This window comes from Anomaloglossus baeobatrachus, unplaced genomic scaffold (assembly GCF_048569485.1).
Source record: "Anomaloglossus baeobatrachus isolate aAnoBae1 unplaced genomic scaffold, aAnoBae1.hap1 Scaffold_404, whole genome shotgun sequence".
In the NCBI taxonomy this organism is placed as follows: Eukaryota; Metazoa; Chordata; class Amphibia; order Anura; family Aromobatidae; genus Anomaloglossus; species Anomaloglossus baeobatrachus.
This window is the reverse complement of record NW_027443376.1, coordinates 128917-147591: the sequence shown is the minus strand read 5'-3', so window position 1 is coordinate 147591 and position 18675 is coordinate 128917. Positions and strand designations below refer to the sequence as shown.

Sequence of the window (18675 nt, the reverse complement as noted above, 5' to 3'; positions counted from 1 at the left end):
AATTACACATGATCTAGATTAGACTGACAACAAGATACTGCACGGGACATAGCAGAGTTGGTGAAGTTGAGTGGTGATGAGTTTGCTATTTGGATGAATAAAGCAAGTAAAAAGTGTGTTAGATAAAAATTCATTTCAATTCGCTAATCGGGCTAATATGAATCAGGTGAATCGAGTTCTGCTTTTGGAAACTGGGTTAAGAAGGGGTGCACCGTTCCTGGAGGTACTGCAATACCAGGTCAATGCGTGGAGTGGACAGAGCAAGCTCTTTTTCCATCTCCCTGTTCTAAAAATCCATTTAATATATGGTCCCCAGATAGGGGACGTATCAGATATTAAACTGATAAGAACAGATACTACACTTGATCTTAGCCAAAAGGCCGAGAAGCGATAACCAGAATTGGTTTGGGCCTCGAGTGGCACCCTGGCCTATGCCGGACACATCTTAGGGAGAGAGAGCGAGAGGGAGACAAACCCACGCCTACACAAGACATTTTGTCACCCAAGCCAACCCTTGAAAAGGCTGCTTTGCAGAGCAAAAACAAGAAGAATGGTGCGTTTTGCAGCCGCCGCCCACTGCAATGAATCTGAATAACTCCTCCTTTAGGGCGCAAGCAACTCCCCTCCCCCTTGCAGTCTTTCCAATTCACGATACAAAAAGACGGACAGGACAGGTTGCCTGACTTTCCGTCACTGCCACCCTTTGCCATCCTTACCCGTAGAAAGCCCTTTCATCATCCCCAAACCCTAATCTTTTCCCTTTCCTTCCCAGCCCCCAAACCCTGCCCTCTGTACCTTTCTCACCACCCGCTTCCCTTCTCCTGTCATCCCCCTACCACCCGGGAAAAAAAGAGATTGCCCCCTCCTTCCACTAGCCCACCCTCCCACCCAAAGAACAACTTCTTCTGCGCAGCTTGTTTTCTAGGCAGCAGCGCTATTGTGATGTCATCGGGGGGCATTGTGACAAGCCGCCAGTGTTCCGTCTCTTCATGTTGTGCACTGTTCAAACCGAAAATACATCAACAGGCAGGCTACAGAAAAGCTTACTAACAAAGGTTAGAGAGGGGCTTTCTCAGAGGGCTTTTTACAGTTTGTCTATTCCCAATTAGCCGGTTTAGTATACTTAATGAAAGTACTAATTCTTTCATAGGCCGCCCATTCTTAGTATTTGACGTTCAGGTAACAACAGGTAACTTTATTTGGAGTGGAAGCAGAGAGATAACACCAGATGCCAATTGTAGATCCTCTCACACCTGTGGTCACTGCAGCATCTGACTCCACTTTGTCCAAAAGGGATCTATTCCATTCAATTACACATGATCTAGATTAGACTGACAACAAGATACTGCACGGGACATAGCAGAGTTGGTGAAGTTGAGTGGTGATGAGTTTGCTATTTGGATGAATAAAGCAAGTAAAAAGTGTGTTAGATAAAAATTCATTTCAATTCGCTAATCGGGCTAATATGAATCAGGTGAATCGAGTTCTGCTTTTGGAAACTGGGTTAAGAAGGGGTGCACCGTTCCTGGAGGTACTGCAATACCAGGTCAATGCGTGGAGTGGACAGAGCAAGCTCTTTTTCCATCTCCCTGTTCTAAAAATCCATTTAATATATGGTCCCCAGATAGGGGACGTATCAGATATTAAACTGATAAGAACAGATACTACACTTGATCTTAGCCAAAAGGCCGAGAAGCGATAACCAGAATTGGTTTGGGCCTCGAGTGGCACCCTGGCCTATGCCGGACACATCTTAGGGAGAGAGAGCGAGAGGGAGACAAACCCACGCCTACACAAGACATTTTGTCACCCAAGCCAACCCTTGAAAAGGCTGCTTTGCAGAGCAAAAACAAGAAGAATGGTGCGTTTTGCAGCCGCCGCCCACTGCAATGAATCTGAATAACTCCTCCTTTAGGGCGCAAGCAACTCCCCTCCCCCTTGCAGTCTTTCCAATTCACGATACAAAAAGACGGACAGGACAGGTTGCCTGACTTTCCGTCACTGCCACCCTTTGCCATCCTTACCCGTAGAAAGCCCTTTCATCATCCCCAAACCCTAATCTTTTCCCTTTCCTTCCCAGCCCCCAAACCCTGCCCTCTGTACCTTTCTCACCACCCGCTTCCCTTCTCCTGTCATCCCCCTACCACCCGGGAAAAAAAGAGATTGCCCCCTCCTTCCACTAGCCCACCCTCCCACCCAAAGAACAACTTCTTCTGCGCAGCTTGTTTTCTAGGCAGCAGCGCTATTGTGATGTCATCGGGGGGCATTGTGACAAGCCGCCAGTGTTCCGTCTCTTCATGTTGTGCACTGTTCAAACCGAAAATACATCAACAGGCAGGCTACAGAAAAGCTTACTAACAAAGGTTAGAGAGGGGCTTTCTCAGAGGGCTTTTTACAGTTTGTCTATTCCCAATTAGCCGGTTTAGTATACTTAATGAAAGTACTAATTCTTTCATAGGCCGCCCATTCTTAGTATTTGACGTTCAGGTAACAACAGGTAACTTTATTTGGAGTGGAAGCAGAGAGATAACACCAGATGCCAATTGTAGATCCTCTCACACCTGTGGTCACTGCAGCATCTGACTCCACTTTGTCCAAAAGGGATCTATTCCATTCAATTACACATGATCTAGATTAGACTGACAACAAGATACTGCACGGGACATAGCAGAGTTGGTGAAGTTGAGTGGTGATGAGTTTGCTATTTGGATGAATAAAGCAAGTAAAAAGTGTGTTAGATAAAAATTCATTTCAATTCGCTAATCGGGCTAATATGAATCAGGTGAATCGAGTTCTGCTTTTGGAAACTGGGTTAAGAAGGGGTGCACCGTTCCTGGAGGTACTGCAATACCAGGTCAATGCGTGGAGTGGACAGAGCAAGCTCTTTTTCCATCTCCCTGTTCTAAAAATCCATTTAATATATGGTCCCCAGATAGGGGACGTATCAGATATTAAACTGATAAGAACAGATACTACACTTGATCTTAGCCAAAAGGCCGAGAAGCGATAACCAGAATTGGTTTGGGCCTCGAGTGGCACCCTGGCCTATGCCGGACACATCTTAGGGAGAGAGAGCGAGAGGGAGACAAACCCACGCCTACACAAGACATTTTGTCACCCAAGCCAACCCTTGAAAAGGCTGCTTTGCAGAGCAAAAACAAGAAGAATGGTGCGTTTTGCAGCCGCCGCCCACTGCAATGAATCTGAATAACTCCTCCTTTAGGGCGCAAGCAACTCCCCTCCCCCTTGCAGTCTTTCCAATTCACGATACAAAAAGACGGACAGGACAGGTTGCCTGACTTTCCGTCACTGCCACCCTTTGCCATCCTTACCTGTAGAAAGCCCTTTCATCATCCCCAAACCCTAATCTTTTCCCTTTCCTTCCCAGCCCCCAAACCCTGCCCTCTGTACCTTTCTCACCACCCGCTTCCCTTCTCCTGTCATCCCCCTACCACCCGGGAAAAAAAGAGATTGCCCCCTCCTTCCACTAGCCCACCCTCCCACCCAAAGAACAACTTCTTCTGCGCAGCTTGTTTTCTAGGCAGCAGCGCTATTGTGATGTCATCGGGGGGCATTGTGACAAGCCGCCAGTGTTCCGTCTCTTCATGTTGTGCACTGTTCAAACCGAAAATACATCAACAGGCAGGCTACAGAAAAGCTTACTAACAAAGGTTAGAGAGGGGCTTTCTCAGAGGGCTTTTTACAGTTTGTCTATTCCCAATTAGCCGGTTTAGTATACTTAATGAAAGTACTAATTCTTTCATAGGCCGCCCATTCTTAGTATTTGACGTTCAGGTAACAACAGGTAACTTTATTTGGAGTGGAAGCAGAGAGATAACACCAGATGCCAATTGTAGATCCTCTCACACCTGTGGTCACTGCAGCATCTGACTCCACTTTGTCCAAAAGGGATCTATTCCATTCAATTACACATGATCTAGATTAGACTGACAACAAGATACTGCACGGGACATAGCAGAGTTGGTGAAGTTGAGTGGTGATGAGTTTGCTATTTGGATGAATAAAGCAAGTAAAAAGTGTGTTAGATAAAAATTCATTTCAATTCGCTAATCGGGCTAATATGAATCAGGTGAATCGAGTTCTGCTTTTGGAAACTGGGTTAAGAAGGGGTGCACCGTTCCTGGAGGTACTGCAATACCAGGTCAATGCGTGGAGTGGACAGAGCAAGCTCTTTTTCCATCTCCCTGTTCTAAAAATCCATTTAATATATGGTCCCCAGATAGGGGACGTATCAGATATTAAACTGATAAGAACAGATACTACACTTGATCTTAGCCAAAAGGCCGAGAAGCGATAACCAGAATTGGTTTGGGCCTCGAGTGGCACCCTGGCCTATGCCGGACACATCTTAGGGAGAGAGAGCGAGAGGGAGACAAACCCACGCCTACACAAGACATTTTGTCACCCAAGCCAACCCTTGAAAAGGCTGCTTTGCAGAGCAAAAACAAGAAGAATGGTGCGTTTTGCAGCCGCCGCCCACTGCAATGAATCTGAATAACTCCTCCTTTAGGGCGCAAGCAACTCCCCTCCCCCTTGCAGTCTTTCCAATTCACGATACAAAAAGACGGACAGGACAGGTTGCCTGACTTTCCGTCACTGCCACCCTTTGCCATCCTTACCCGTAGAAAGCCCTTTCATCATCCCCAAACCCTAATCTTTTCCCTTTCCTTCCCAGCCCCCAAACCCTGCCCTCTGTACCTTTCTCACCACCCGCTTCCCTTCTCCTGTCATCCCCCTACCACCCGGGAAAAAAAGAGATTGCCCCCTCCTTCCACTAGCCCACCCTCCCACCCAAAGAACAACTTCTTCTGCGCAGCTTGTTTTCTAGGCAGCAGCGCTATTGTGATGTCATCGGGGGGCATTGTGACAAGCCGCCAGTGTTCCGTCTCTTCATGTTGTGCACTGTTCAAACCGAAAATACATCAACAGGCAGGCTACAGAAAAGCTTACTAACAAAGGTTAGAGAGGGGCTTTCTCAGAGGGCTTTTTACAGTTTGTCTATTCCCAATTAGCCGGTTTAGTATACTTAATGAAAGTACTAATTCTTTCATAGGCCGCCCATTCTTAGTATTTGACGTTCAGGTAACAACAGGTAACTTTATTTGGAGTGGAAGCAGAGAGATAACACCAGATGCCAATTGTAGATCCTCTCACACCTGTGGTCACTGCAGCATCTGACTCCACTTTGTCCAAAAGGGATCTATTCCATTCAATTACACATGATCTAGATTAGACTGACAACAAGATACTGCACGGGACATAGCAGAGTTGGTGAAGTTGAGTGGTGATGAGTTTGCTATTTGGATGAATAAAGCAAGTAAAAAGTGTGTTAGATAAAAATTCATTTCAATTCGCTAATCGGGCTAATATGAATCAGGTGAATCGAGTTCTGCTTTTGGAAACTGGGTTAAGAAGGGGTGCACCGTTCCTGGAGGTACTGCAATACCAGGTCAATGCGTGGAGTGGACAGAGCAAGCTCTTTTTCCATCTCCCTGTTCTAAAAATCCATTTAATATATGGTCCCCAGATAGGGGACGTATCAGATATTAAACTGATAAGAACAGATACTACACTTGATCTTAGCCAAAAGGCCGAGAAGCGATAACCAGAATTGGTTTGGGCCTCGAGTGGCACCCTGGCCTATGCCGGACACATCTTAGGGAGAGAGAGCGAGAGGGAGACAAACCCACGCCTACACAAGACATTTTGTCACCCAAGCCAACCCTTGAAAAGGCTGCTTTGCAGAGCAAAAACAAGAAGAATGGTGCGTTTTGCAGCCGCCGCCCACTGCAATGAATCTGAATAACTCCTCCTTTAGGGCGCAAGCAACTCCCCTCCCCCTTGCAGTCTTTCCAATTCACGATACAAAAAGACGGACAGGACAGGTTGCCTGACTTTCCGTCACTGCCACCCTTTGCCATCCTTACCCGTAGAAAGCCCTTTCATCATCCCCAAACCCTAATCTTTTCCCTTTCCTTCCCAGCCCCCAAACCCTGCCCTCTGTACCTTTCTCACCACCCGCTTCCCTTCTCCTGTCATCCCCCTACCACCCGGGAAAAAAAGAGATTGCCCCCTCCTTCCACTAGCCCACCCTCCCACCCAAAGAACAACTTCTTCTGCGCAGCTTGTTTTCTAGGCAGCAGCGCTATTGTGATGTCATCGGGGGGCATTGTGACAAGCCGCCAGTGTTCCGTCTCTTCATGTTGTGCACTGTTCAAACCGAAAATACATCAACAGGCAGGCTACAGAAAAGCTTACTAACAAAGGTTAGAGAGGGGCTTTCTCAGAGGGCTTTTTACAGTTTGTCTATTCCCAATTAGCCGGTTTAGTATACTTAATGAAAGTACTAATTCTTTCATAGGCCGCCCATTCTTAGTATTTGACGTTCAGGTAACAACAGGTAACTTTATTTGGAGTGGAAGCAGAGAGATAACACCAGATGCCAATTGTAGATCCTCTCACACCTGTGGTCACTGCAGCATCTGACTCCACTTTGTCCAAAAGGGATCTATTCCATTCAATTACACATGATCTAGATTAGACTGACAACAAGATACTGCACGGGACATAGCAGAGTTGGTGAAGTTGAGTGGTGATGAGTTTGCTATTTGGATGAATAAAGCAAGTAAAAAGTGTGTTAGATAAAAATTCATTTCAATTCGCTAATCGGGCTAATATGAATCAGGTGAATCGAGTTCTGCTTTTGGAAACTGGGTTAAGAAGGGGTGCACCGTTCCTGGAGGTACTGCAATACCAGGTCAATGCGTGGAGTGGACAGAGCAAGCTCTTTTTCCATCTCCCTGTTCTAAAAATCCATTTAATATATGGTCCCCAGATAGGGGACGTATCAGATATTAAACTGATAAGAACAGATACTACACTTGATCTTAGCCAAAAGGCCGAGAAGCGATAACCAGAATTGGTTTGGGCCTCGAGTGGCACCCTGGCCTATGCCGGACACATCTTAGGGAGAGAGAGCGAGAGGGAGACAAACCCACGCCTACACAAGACATTTTGTCACCCAAGCCAACCCTTGAAAAGGCTGCTTTGCAGAGCAAAAACAAGAAGAATGGTGCGTTTTGCAGCCGCCGCCCACTGCAATGAATCTGAATAACTCCTCCTTTAGGGCGCAAGCAACTCCCCTCCCCCTTGCAGTCTTTCCAATTCACGATACAAAAAGACGGACAGGACAGGTTGCCTGACTTTCCGTCACTGCCACCCTTTGCCATCCTTACCCGTAGAAAGCCCTTTCATCATCCCCAAACCCTAATCTTTTCCCTTTCCTTCCCAGCCCCCAAACCCTGCCCTCTGTACCTTTCTCACCACCCGCTTCCCTTCTCCTGTCATCCCCCTACCACCCGGGAAAAAAAGAGATTGCCCCCTCCTTCCACTAGCCCACCCTCCCACCCAAAGAACAACTTCTTCTGCGCAGCTTGTTTTCTAGGCAGCAGCGCTATTGTGATGTCATCGGGGGGCATTGTGACAAGCCGCCAGTGTTCCGTCTCTTCATGTTGTGCACTGTTCAAACCGAAAATACATCAACAGGCAGGCTACAGAAAAGCTTACTAACAAAGGTTAGAGAGGGGCTTTCTCAGAGGGCTTTTTACAGTTTGTCTATTCCCAATTAGCCGGTTTAGTATACTTAATGAAAGTACTAATTCTTTCATAGGCCGCCCATTCTTAGTATTTGACGTTCAGGTAACAACAGGTAACTTTATTTGGAGTGGAAGCAGAGAGATAACACCAGATGCCAATTGTAGATCCTCTCACACCTGTGGTCACTGCAGCATCTGACTCCACTTTGTCCAAAAGGGATCTATTCCATTCAATTACACATGATCTAGATTAGACTGACAACAAGATACTGCACGGGACATAGCAGAGTTGGTGAAGTTGAGTGGTGATGAGTTTGCTATTTGGATGAATAAAGCAAGTAAAAAGTGTGTTAGATAAAAATTCATTTCAATTCGCTAATCGGGCTAATATGAATCAGGTGAATCGAGTTCTGCTTTTGGAAACTGGGTTAAGAAGGGGTGCACCGTTCCTGGAGGTACTGCAATACCAGGTCAATGCGTGGAGTGGACAGAGCAAGCTCTTTTTCCATCTCCCTGTTCTAAAAATCCATTTAATATATGGTCCCCAGATAGGGGACGTATCAGATATTAAACTGATAAGAACAGATACTACACTTGATCTTAGCCAAAAGGCCGAGAAGCGATAACCAGAATTGGTTTGGGCCTCGAGTGGCACCCTGGCCTATGCCGGACACATCTTAGGGAGAGAGAGCGAGAGGGAGACAAACCCACGCCTACACAAGACATTTTGTCACCCAAGCCAACCCTTGAAAAGGCTGCTTTGCAGAGCAAAAACAAGAAGAATGGTGCGTTTTGCAGCCGCCGCCCACTGCAATGAATCTGAATAACTCCTCCTTTAGGGCGCAAGCAACTCCCCTCCCCCTTGCAGTCTTTCCAATTCACGATACAAAAAGACGGACAGGACAGGTTGCCTGACTTTCCGTCACTGCCACCCTTTGCCATCCTTACCCGTAGAAAGCCCTTTCATCATCCCCAAACCCTAATCTTTTCCCTTTCCTTCCCAGCCCCCAAACCCTGCCCTCTGTACCTTTCTCACCACCCGCTTCCCTTCTCCTGTCATCCCCCTACCACCCGGGAAAAAAAGAGATTGCCCCCTCCTTCCACTAGCCCACCCTCCCACCCAAAGAACAACTTCTTCTGCGCAGCTTGTTTTCTAGGCAGCAGCGCTATTGTGATGTCATCGGGGGGCATTGTGACAAGCCGCCAGTGTTCCGTCTCTTCATGTTGTGCACTGTTCAAACCGAAAATACATCAACAGGCAGGCTACAGAAAAGCTTACTAACAAAGGTTAGAGAGGGGCTTTCTCAGAGGGCTTTTTACAGTTTGTCTATTCCCAATTAGCCGGTTTAGTATACTTAATGAAAGTACTAATTCTTTCATAGGCCGCCCATTCTTAGTATTTGACGTTCAGGTAACAACAGGTAACTTTATTTGGAGTGGAAGCAGAGAGATAACACCAGATGCCAATTGTAGATCCTCTCACACCTGTGGTCACTGCAGCATCTGACTCCACTTTGTCCAAAAGGGATCTATTCCATTCAATTACACATGATCTAGATTAGACTGACAACAAGATACTGCACGGGACATAGCAGAGTTGGTGAAGTTGAGTGGTGATGAGTTTGCTATTTGGATGAATAAAGCAAGTAAAAAGTGTGTTAGATAAAAATTCATTTCAATTCGCTAATCGGGCTAATATGAATCAGGTGAATCGAGTTCTGCTTTTGGAAACTGGGTTAAGAAGGGGTGCACCGTTCCTGGAGGTACTGCAATACCAGGTCAATGCGTGGAGTGGACAGAGCAAGCTCTTTTTCCATCTCCCTGTTCTAAAAATCCATTTAATATATGGTCCCCAGATAGGGGACGTATCAGATATTAAACTGATAAGAACAGATACTACACTTGATCTTAGCCAAAAGGCCGAGAAGCGATAACCAGAATTGGTTTGGGCCTCGAGTGGCACCCTGGCCTATGCCGGACACATCTTAGGGAGAGAGAGCGAGAGGGAGACAAACCCACGCCTACACAAGACATTTTGTCACCCAAGCCAACCCTTGAAAAGGCTGCTTTGCAGAGCAAAAACAAGAAGAATGGTGCGTTTTGCAGCCGCCGCCCACTGCAATGAATCTGAATAACTCCTCCTTTAGGGCGCAAGCAACTCCCCTCCCCCTTGCAGTCTTTCCAATTCACGATACAAAAAGACGGACAGGACAGGTTGCCTGACTTTCCGTCACTGCCACCCTTTGCCATCCTTACCCGTAGAAAGCCCTTTCATCATCCCCAAACCCTAATCTTTTCCCTTTCCTTCCCAGCCCCCAAACCCTGCCCTCTGTACCTTTCTCACCACCCGCTTCCCTTCTCCTGTCATCCCCCTACCACCCGGGAAAAAAAGAGATTGCCCCCTCCTTCCACTAGCCCACCCTCCCACCCAAAGAACAACTTCTTCTGCGCAGCTTGTTTTCTAGGCAGCAGCGCTATTGTGATGTCATCGGGGGGCATTGTGACAAGCCGCCAGTGTTCCGTCTCTTCATGTTGTGCACTGTTCAAACCGAAAATACATCAACAGGCAGGCTACAGAAAAGCTTACTAACAAAGGTTAGAGAGGGGCTTTCTCAGAGGGCTTTTTACAGTTTGTCTATTCCCAATTAGCCGGTTTAGTATACTTAATGAAAGTACTAATTCTTTCATAGGCCGCCCATTCTTAGTATTTGACGTTCAGGTAACAACAGGTAACTTTATTTGGAGTGGAAGCAGAGAGATAACACCAGATGCCAATTGTAGATCCTCTCACACCTGTGGTCACTGCAGCATCTGACTCCACTTTGTCCAAAAGGGATCTATTCCATTCAATTACACATGATCTAGATTAGACTGACAACAAGATACTGCACGGGACATAGCAGAGTTGGTGAAGTTGAGTGGTGATGAGTTTGCTATTTGGATGAATAAAGCAAGTAAAAAGTGTGTTAGATAAAAATTCATTTCAATTCGCTAATCGGGCTAATATGAATCAGGTGAATCGAGTTCTGCTTTTGGAAACTGGGTTAAGAAGGGGTGCACCGTTCCTGGAGGTACTGCAATACCAGGTCAATGCGTGGAGTGGACAGAGCAAGCTCTTTTTCCATCTCCCTGTTCTAAAAATCCATTTAATATATGGTCCCCAGATAGGGGACGTATCAGATATTAAACTGATAAGAACAGATACTACACTTGATCTTAGCCAAAAGGCCGAGAAGCGATAACCAGAATTGGTTTGGGCCTCGAGTGGCACCCTGGCCTATGCCGGACACATCTTAGGGAGAGAGAGCGAGAGGGAGACAAACCCACGCCTACACAAGACATTTTGTCACCCAAGCCAACCCTTGAAAAGGCTGCTTTGCAGAGCAAAAACAAGAAGAATGGTGCGTTTTGCAGCCGCCGCCCACTGCAATGAATCTGAATAACTCCTCCTTTAGGGCGCAAGCAACTCCCCTCCCCCTTGCAGTCTTTCCAATTCACGATACAAAAAGACGGACAGGACAGGTTGCCTGACTTTCCGTCACTGCCACCCTTTGCCATCCTTACCCGTAGAAAGCCCTTTCATCATCCCCAAACCCTAATCTTTTCCCTTTCCTTCCCAGCCCCCAAACCCTGCCCTCTGTACCTTTCTCACCACCCGCTTCCCTTCTCCTGTCATCCCCCTACCACCCGGGAAAAAAAGAGATTGCCCCCTCCTTCCACTAGCCCACCCTCCCACCCAAAGAACAACTTCTTCTGCGCAGCTTGTTTTCTAGGCAGCAGCGCTATTGTGATGTCATCGGGGGGCATTGTGACAAGCCGCCAGTGTTTCGTCTCTTCATGTTGTGCACTGTTCAAACCGAAAATACATCAACAGGCAGGCTACAGAAAAGCTTACTAACAAAGGTTAGAGAGGGGCTTTCTCAGAGGGCTTTTTACAGTTTGTCTATTCCCAATTAGCCGGTTTAGTATACTTAATGAAAGTACTAATTCTTTCATAGGCCGCCCATTCTTAGTATTTGACGTTCAGGTAACAACAGGTAACTTTATTTGGAGTGGAAGCAGAGAGATGACACCAGATGCCAATTGTAGATCCTCTCACACCTGTGGTCACTGCAGCATCTGACTCCACTTTGTCCAAAAGGGATCTATTCCATTCAATTACACATGATCTAGATTAGACTGACAACAAGATACTGCACGGGACATAGCAGAGTTGGTGAAGTTGAGTGGTGATGAGTTTGCTATTTGGATGAATAAAGCAAGTAAAAAGTGTGTTAGATAAAAATTCATTTCAATTCGCTAATCGGGCTAATATGAATCAGGTGAATCGAGTTCTGCTTTTGGAAACTGGGTTAAGAAGGGGTGCACCGTTCCTGGAGGTACTGCAATACCAGGTCAATGCGTGGAGTGGACAGAGCAAGCTCTTTTTCCATCTCCCTGTTCTAAAAATCCATTTAATATATGGTCCCCAGATAGGGGACGTATCAGATATTAAACTGATAAGAACAGATGAGATTTCATCCGCAATTTTCAGAATCAAGGTAGCCCCGAAGGCCAGCAGGCCACCACACAAAAGCGCAGTGCCTGGGTGATCGCCTCCCGAGCCCAGGAACCACCAGCCACAAAGGGACGTAAGCACCAAAAGGCGCAACAATCCCCGAGGCCGGCGGTTGTGCAAGCCCGGGCCCCTCCCAGCCAAGACCAAGGCAAACCCAATGAAGGGACTACACCTGATCTTAGCCAAAAGGCCGAGAAGCGATAACCAGAATTGGTTTGGGCCTCGAGTGGCACCCTGGCCTATGCCGGACACATCTTAGGGAGAGAGAGCGAGAGGGAGACAAACCCACGCCTACACAAGACATTTTGTCACCCAAGCCAACCCTTGAAAAGGCTGCTTTGCAGAGCAAAAACAAGAAGAATGGTGCGTTTTGCAGCCGCCGCCCACTGCAATGAATCTGAATAACTCCTCCTTTAGGGCGCAAGCAACTCCCCTCCCCCTTGCAGTCTTTCCAATTCACGATACAAAAAGACGGACAGGACAGGTTGCCTGACTTTCCGTCACTGCCACCCTTTGCCATCCTTACCCGTAGAAAGCCCTTTCATCATCCCCAAACCCTAATCTTTTCCCTTTCCTTCCCAGCCCCCAAACCCTGCCCTCTGTACCTTTCTCACCACCCGCTTCCCTTCTCCTGTCATCCCCCTACCACCCGGGAAAAAAAGAGATTGCCCCCTCCTTCCACTAGCCCACCCTCCCACCCAAAGAACAACTTCTTCTGCGCAGCTTGTTTTCTAGGCAGCAGCGCTATTGTGATGTCATCGGGGGGCATTGTGACAAGCCGCCAGTGTTCCGTCTCTTCATGTTGTGCACTGTTCAAACCGAAAATACATCAACAGGCAGGCTACAGAAAAGCTTACTAACAAAGGTTAGAGAGGGGCTTTCTCAGAGGGCTTTTTACAGTTTGTCTATTCCCAATTAGCCGGTTTAGTATACTTAATGAAAGTACTAATTCTTTCATAGGCCGCCCATTCTTAGTATTTGACGTTCAGGTAACAACAGGTAACTTTATTTGGAGTGGAAGCAGAGAGATAACACCAGATGCCAATTGTAGATCCTCTCACACCTGTGGTCACTGCAGCATCTGACTCCACTTTGTCCAAAAGGGATCTATTCCATTCAATTACACATGATCTAGATTAGACTGACAACAAGATACTGCACGGGACATAGCAGAGTTGGTGAAGTTGAGTGGTGATGAGTTTGCTATTTGGATGAATAAAGCAAGTAAAAAGTGTGTTAGATAAAAATTCATTTCAATTCGCTAATCGGGCTAATATGAATCAGGTGAATCGAGTTCTGCTTTTGGAAACTGGGTTAAGAAGGGGTGCACCGTTCCTGGAGGTACTGCAATACCAGGTCAATGCGTGGAGTGGACAGAGCAAGCTCTTTTTCCATCTCCCTGTTCTAAAAATCCATTTAATATATGGTCCCCAGATAGGGGACGTATCAGATATTAAACTGATAAGAACAGATACTACACTTGATCTTAGCCAAAAGGCCGAGAAGCGATAACCAGAATTGGTTTGGGCCTCGAGTGGCACCCTGGCCTATGCCGGACACATCTTAGGGAGAGAGAGCGAGAGGGAGACAAACCCACGCCTACACAAGACATTTTGTCACCCAAGCCAACCCTTGAAAAGGCTGCTTTGCAGAGCAAAAACAAGAAGAATGGTGCGTTTTGCAGCCGCCGCCCACTGCAATGAATCTGAATAACTCCTCCTTTAGGGCGCAAGCAACTCCCCTCCCCCTTGCAGTCTTTCCAATTCACGATACAAAAAGACGGACAGGACAGGTTGCCTGACTTTCCGTCACTGCCACCCTTTGCCATCCTTACCCGTAGAAAGCCCTTTCATCATCCCCAAACCCTAATCTTTTCCCTTTCCTTCCCAGCCCCCAAACCCTGCCCTCTGTACCTTTCTCACCACCCGCTTCCCTTCTCCTGTCATCCCCCTACCACCCGGGAAAAAAAGAGATTGCCCCCTCCTTCCACTAGCCCACCCTCCCACCCAAAGAACAACTTCTTCTGCGCAGCTTGTTTTCTAGGCAGCAGCGCTATTGTGATGTCATCGGGGGGCATTGTGACAAGCCGCCAGTGTTCCGTCTCTTCATGTTGTGCACTGTTCAAACCGAAAATACATCAACAGGCAGGCTACAGAAAAGCTTACTAACAAAGGTTAGAGAGGGGCTTTCTCAGAGGGCTTTTTACAGTTTGTCTATTCCCAATTAGCCGGTTTAGTATACTTAATGAAAGTACTAATTCTTTCATAGGCCGCCCATTCTTAGTATTTGACGTTCAGGTAACAACAGGTAACTTTATTTGGAGTGGAAGCAGAGAGATAACACCAGATGCCAATTGTAGATCCTCTCACACCTGTGGTCACTGCAGCATCTGACTCCACTTTGTCCAAAAGGGATCTATTCCATTCAATTACACATGATCTAGATTAGACTGACAACAAGATACTGCACGGGACATAGCAGAGTTGGTGAAGTTGAGTGGTGATGAGTTTGCTATTTGGATGAATAAAGCAAGTAAAAAGTGTGTTAGATAAAAATTCATTTCAATTCGCTAATCGGGCTAATATGAATCAGGTGAATCGAGTTCTGCTTTTGGAAACTGGGTTAAGAAGGGGTGCACCGTTCCTGGAGGTACTGCAATACCAGGTCAATGCGTGGAGTGGACAGAGCAAGCTCTTTTTCCATCTCCCTGTTCTAAAAATCCATTTAATATATGGTCCCCAGATAGGGGACGTATCAGATATTAAACTGATAAGAACAGATACTACACTTGATCTTAGCCAAAAGGCCGAGAAGCGATAACCAGAATTGGTTTGGGCCTCGAGTGGCACCCTGGCCTATGCCGGACACATCTTAGGGAGAGAGAGCGAGAGGGAGACAAACCCACGCCTACACAAGACATTTTGTCACCCAAGCCAACCCTTGAAAAGGCTGCTTTGCAGAGCAAAAACAAGAAGAATGGTGCGTTTTGCAGCCGCCGCCCACTGCAATGAATCTGAATAACTCCTCCTTTAGGGCGCAAGCAACTCCCCTCCCCCTTGCAGTCTTTCCAATTCACGATACAAAAAGACGGACAGGACAGGTTGCCTGACTTTCCGTCACTGCCACCCTTTGCCATCCTTACCCGTAGAAAGCCCTTTCATCATCCCCAAACCCTAATCTTTTCCCTTTCCTTCCCAGCCCCCAAACCCTGCCCTCTGTACCTTTCTCACCACCCGCTTCCCTTCTCCTGTCATCCCCCTACCACCCGGGAAAAAAAGAGATTGCCCCCTCCTTCCACTAGCCCACCCTCCCACCCAAAGAACAACTTCTTCTGCGCAGCTTGTTTTCTAGGCAGCAGCGCTATTGTGATGTCATCGGGGGGCATTGTGACAAGCCGCCAGTGTTCCGTCTCTTCATGTTGTGCACTGTTCAAACCGAAAATACATCAACAGGCAGGCTACAGAAAAGCTTACTAACAAAGGTTAGAGAGGGGCTTTCTCAGAGGGCTTTTTACAGTTTGTCTATTCCCAATTAGCCGGTTTAGTATACTTAATGAAAGTACTAATTCTTTCATAGGCCGCCCATTCTTAGTATTTGACGTTCAGGTAACAACAGGTAACTTTATTTGGAGTGGAAGCAGAGAGATAACACCAGATGCCAATTGTAGATCCTCTCACACCTGTGGTCACTGCAGCATCTGACTCCACTTTGTCCAAAAGGGATCTATTCCATTCAATTACACATGATCTAGATTAGACTGACAACAAGATACTGCACGGGACATAGCAGAGTTGGTGAAGTTGAGTGGTGATGAGTTTGCTATTTGGATGAATAAAGCAAGTAAAAAGTGTGTTAGATAAAAATTCATTTCAATTCGCTAATCGGGCTAATATGAATCAGGTGAATCGAGTTCTGCTTTTGGAAACTGGGTTAAGAAGGGGTGCACCGTTCCTGGAGGTACTGCAATACCAGGTCAATGCGTGGAGTGGACAGAGCAAGCTCTTTTTCCATCTCCCTGTTCTAAAAATCCATTTAATATATGGTCCCCAGATAGGGGACGTATCAGATATTAAACTGATAAGAACAGATACTACACTTGATCTTAGCCAAAAGGCCGAGAAGCGATAACCAGAATTGGTTTGGGCCTCGAGTGGCACCCTGGCCTATGCCGGACACATCTTAGGGAGAGAGAGCGAGAGGGAGACAAACCCACGCCTACACAAGACATTTTGTCACCCAAGCCAACCCTTGAAAAGGCTGCTTTGCAGAGCAAAAACAAGAAGAATGGTGCATTTTGCAGCCGCCGCCCACTGCAATGAATCTGAATAACTCCTCCTTTAGGGCGCAAGCAACTCCCCTCCCCCTTGCAGTCTTTCCAATTCACGATACAAAAAGACGGACAGGACAGGTTGCCTGACTTTCCGTCACTGCCACCCTTTGCCATCCTTACCCGTAGAAAGCCCTTTCATCATCCCCAAACCCTAATCTTTTCCCTTTCCTTCCCAGCCCCCAAACCCTGCCCTCTGTACCTTTCTCACCACCCGCTTCCCTTCTCCTGTCATCCCCCTACCACCCGGGAAAAAAAGAGATTGCCCCCTCCTTCCACTAGCCCACCCTCCCACCCAAAGAACAACTTCTTCTGCGCAGCTTGTTTTCTAGGCAGCAGCGCTATTGTGATGTCATCGGGGGGCATTGTGACAAGCCGCCAGTGTTCCGTCTCTTCATGTTGTGCACTGTTCAAACCGAAAATACATCAACAGGCAGGCTACAGAAAAGCTTACTAACAAAGGTTAGAGAGGGGCTTTCTCAGAGGGCTTTTTACAGTTTGTCTATTCCCAATTAGCCGGTTTAGTATACTTAATGAAAGTACTAATTCTTTCATAGGCCGCCCATTCTTAGTATTTGACGTTCAGGTAACAACAGGTAACTTTATTTGGAGTGGAAGCAGAGAGATGACACCAGATGCCAATTGTAGATCCTCTCACACCTGTGGTCACTGCAGCATCTGACTCCACTTTGTCCAAAAGGGATCTATTCCATTCAATTACACATGATCTAGATTAGACTGACAACAAGATACTGCACGGGACATAGCAGAGTTGGTGAAGTTGAGTGGTGATGAGTTTGCTATTTGGATGAATAAAGCAAGTAAAAAGTGTGTTAGATAAAAATTCATTTCAATTCGCTAATCGGGCTAATATGAATCAGGTGAATCGAGTTCTGCTTTTGGAAACTGGGTTAAGAAGGGGTGCACCGTTCCTGGAGGTACTGCAATACCAGGTCAATGCGTGGAGTGGACAGAGCAAGCTCTTTTTCCATCTCCCTGTTCTAAAAATCCATTTAATATATGGTCCCCAGATAGGGGACGTATCAGATATTAAACTGATAAGAACAGATGAGATTTCATCCGCAATTTTCAGAATCAAGGTAGCCCCGAAGGCCAGCAGGCCACCACACAAAAGCGCAGTGCCTGGGTGATCGCCTCCCGAGCCCAGGAACCACCAGCCACAAAGGGACGTAAGCACCAAAAGGCGCAACAATCCCCGAGGCCGGCGGTTGTGCAAGCCCGGGCCCCTCCCAGCCAAGACCAAGGCAAACCCAATGAAGGGACTACACCTGATCTTAGCCAAAAGGCCGAGAAGCGATAACCAGAATTGGTTTGGGCCTCGAGTGGCACCCTGGCCTATGCCGGACACATCTTAGGGAGAGAGAGCGAGAGGGAGACAAACCCACGCCTACACAAGACATTTTGTCACCCAAGCCAACCCTTGAAAAGGCTGCTTTGCAGAGCAAAAACAAGAAGAATGGTGCGTTTTGCAGCCGCCGCCCACTGCAATGAATCTGAATAACTCCTCCTTTAGGGCGCAAGCAACTCCCCTCCCCCTTGCAGTCTTTCCAATTCACGATACAAAAAGACGGACAGGACAGGTTGCCTGACTTTCCGTCACTGCCACCCTTTGCCATCCTTACCCGTAGAAAGCCCTTTCATCATCCCCAAACCCTAATCTTTTCCCTTTCCTTCCCAGCCCCCAAACCCTGCCCTCTGTACCTTTCTCACCACCCGCTTCCCTTCTCCTGTCATCCCCCTACCACCCGGGAAAAAAAGAGATTGCCCCCTCCTTCCACTAGCCCACCCTCCCACCCAAAGAACAACTTCTTCTGCGCAGCTTGTTTTCTAGGCAGCAGCGCTATTGTGATGTCATCGGGGGGCATTGTGACAAGCCGCCAGTGTTCCGTCTCTTCATGTTGTGCACTGTTCAAACCGAAAATACATCAACAGGCAGGCTACAGAAAAGCTTACTAACAAAGGTTAGAGAGGGGCTTTCTCAGAGGGCTTTTTACAGTTTGTCTATTCCCAATTAGCCGGTTTAGTATACTTAATGAAAGTACTAATTCTTTCATAGGCCGCCCATTCTTAGTATTTGACGTTCAGGTAACAACAGGTAACTTTATTTGGAGTGGAAGCAGAGAGATAACACCAGATGCCAATTGTAGATCCTC

The 18675-nt window shown here is 47.0% G+C and overlaps 14 non-coding genes across 14 annotated transcripts; all 14 read right to left on the bottom strand.

Annotated features, from left to right (window-relative positions):
• Positions 1–201: 201 nt before the first annotated feature.
• Positions 202–392, bottom strand: LOC142276869 (U2 spliceosomal RNA). Its single transcript, XR_012740257.1, has one exon. It is a non-coding gene; the product is annotated as a U2 spliceosomal RNA (small nuclear RNA).
• Positions 393–1509: 1117 nt separating this feature from the next.
• LOC142276867 (U2 spliceosomal RNA) lies at positions 1510–1700 on the bottom strand. Its single transcript, XR_012740256.1, has one exon. It is a non-coding gene; the product is annotated as a U2 spliceosomal RNA (small nuclear RNA).
• A 1117-nt stretch (positions 1701–2817) lies between these two features.
• Positions 2818–3008, bottom strand: LOC142276866 (U2 spliceosomal RNA). Its single transcript, XR_012740255.1, has one exon. It is a non-coding gene; the product is annotated as a U2 spliceosomal RNA (small nuclear RNA).
• A 1117-nt stretch (positions 3009–4125) lies between these two features.
• Positions 4126–4316, bottom strand: LOC142276865 (U2 spliceosomal RNA). Its single transcript, XR_012740254.1, has one exon. It is a non-coding gene; the product is annotated as a U2 spliceosomal RNA (small nuclear RNA).
• A 1117-nt stretch (positions 4317–5433) lies between these two features.
• Positions 5434–5624, bottom strand: LOC142276864 (U2 spliceosomal RNA). The gene has a single exon (XR_012740253.1). It is a non-coding gene; the product is annotated as a U2 spliceosomal RNA (small nuclear RNA).
• Positions 5625–6741: 1117 nt separating this feature from the next.
• LOC142276863 (U2 spliceosomal RNA) lies at positions 6742–6932 on the bottom strand. The gene has a single exon (XR_012740252.1). It is a non-coding gene; the product is annotated as a U2 spliceosomal RNA (small nuclear RNA).
• Positions 6933–8049: 1117 nt separating this feature from the next.
• Positions 8050–8240, bottom strand: LOC142276862 (U2 spliceosomal RNA). Its single transcript, XR_012740251.1, has one exon. It is a non-coding gene; the product is annotated as a U2 spliceosomal RNA (small nuclear RNA).
• A 1117-nt stretch (positions 8241–9357) lies between these two features.
• Positions 9358–9548, bottom strand: LOC142276861 (U2 spliceosomal RNA). The gene has a single exon (XR_012740250.1). It is a non-coding gene; the product is annotated as a U2 spliceosomal RNA (small nuclear RNA).
• Positions 9549–10665: 1117 nt separating this feature from the next.
• Positions 10666–10856, bottom strand: LOC142276859 (U2 spliceosomal RNA). The gene has a single exon (XR_012740248.1). It is a non-coding gene; the product is annotated as a U2 spliceosomal RNA (small nuclear RNA).
• Positions 10857–11973: 1117 nt separating this feature from the next.
• LOC142277006 (U2 spliceosomal RNA) lies at positions 11974–12157 on the bottom strand. Its single transcript, XR_012740379.1, has one exon. It is a non-coding gene; the product is annotated as a U2 spliceosomal RNA (small nuclear RNA).
• A 1336-nt stretch (positions 12158–13493) lies between these two features.
• LOC142276858 (U2 spliceosomal RNA) lies at positions 13494–13684 on the bottom strand. The gene has a single exon (XR_012740247.1). It is a non-coding gene; the product is annotated as a U2 spliceosomal RNA (small nuclear RNA).
• Positions 13685–14801: 1117 nt separating this feature from the next.
• On the bottom strand, positions 14802–14992 carry LOC142276856 (U2 spliceosomal RNA). Its single transcript, XR_012740246.1, has one exon. It is a non-coding gene; the product is annotated as a U2 spliceosomal RNA (small nuclear RNA).
• A 1117-nt stretch (positions 14993–16109) lies between these two features.
• LOC142276855 (U2 spliceosomal RNA) lies at positions 16110–16300 on the bottom strand. The gene has a single exon (XR_012740245.1). It is a non-coding gene; the product is annotated as a U2 spliceosomal RNA (small nuclear RNA).
• A 1117-nt stretch (positions 16301–17417) lies between these two features.
• On the bottom strand, positions 17418–17601 carry LOC142277005 (U2 spliceosomal RNA). The gene has a single exon (XR_012740378.1). It is a non-coding gene; the product is annotated as a U2 spliceosomal RNA (small nuclear RNA).
• Between the last annotated feature and the right edge of the window lie 1074 nt (positions 17602–18675).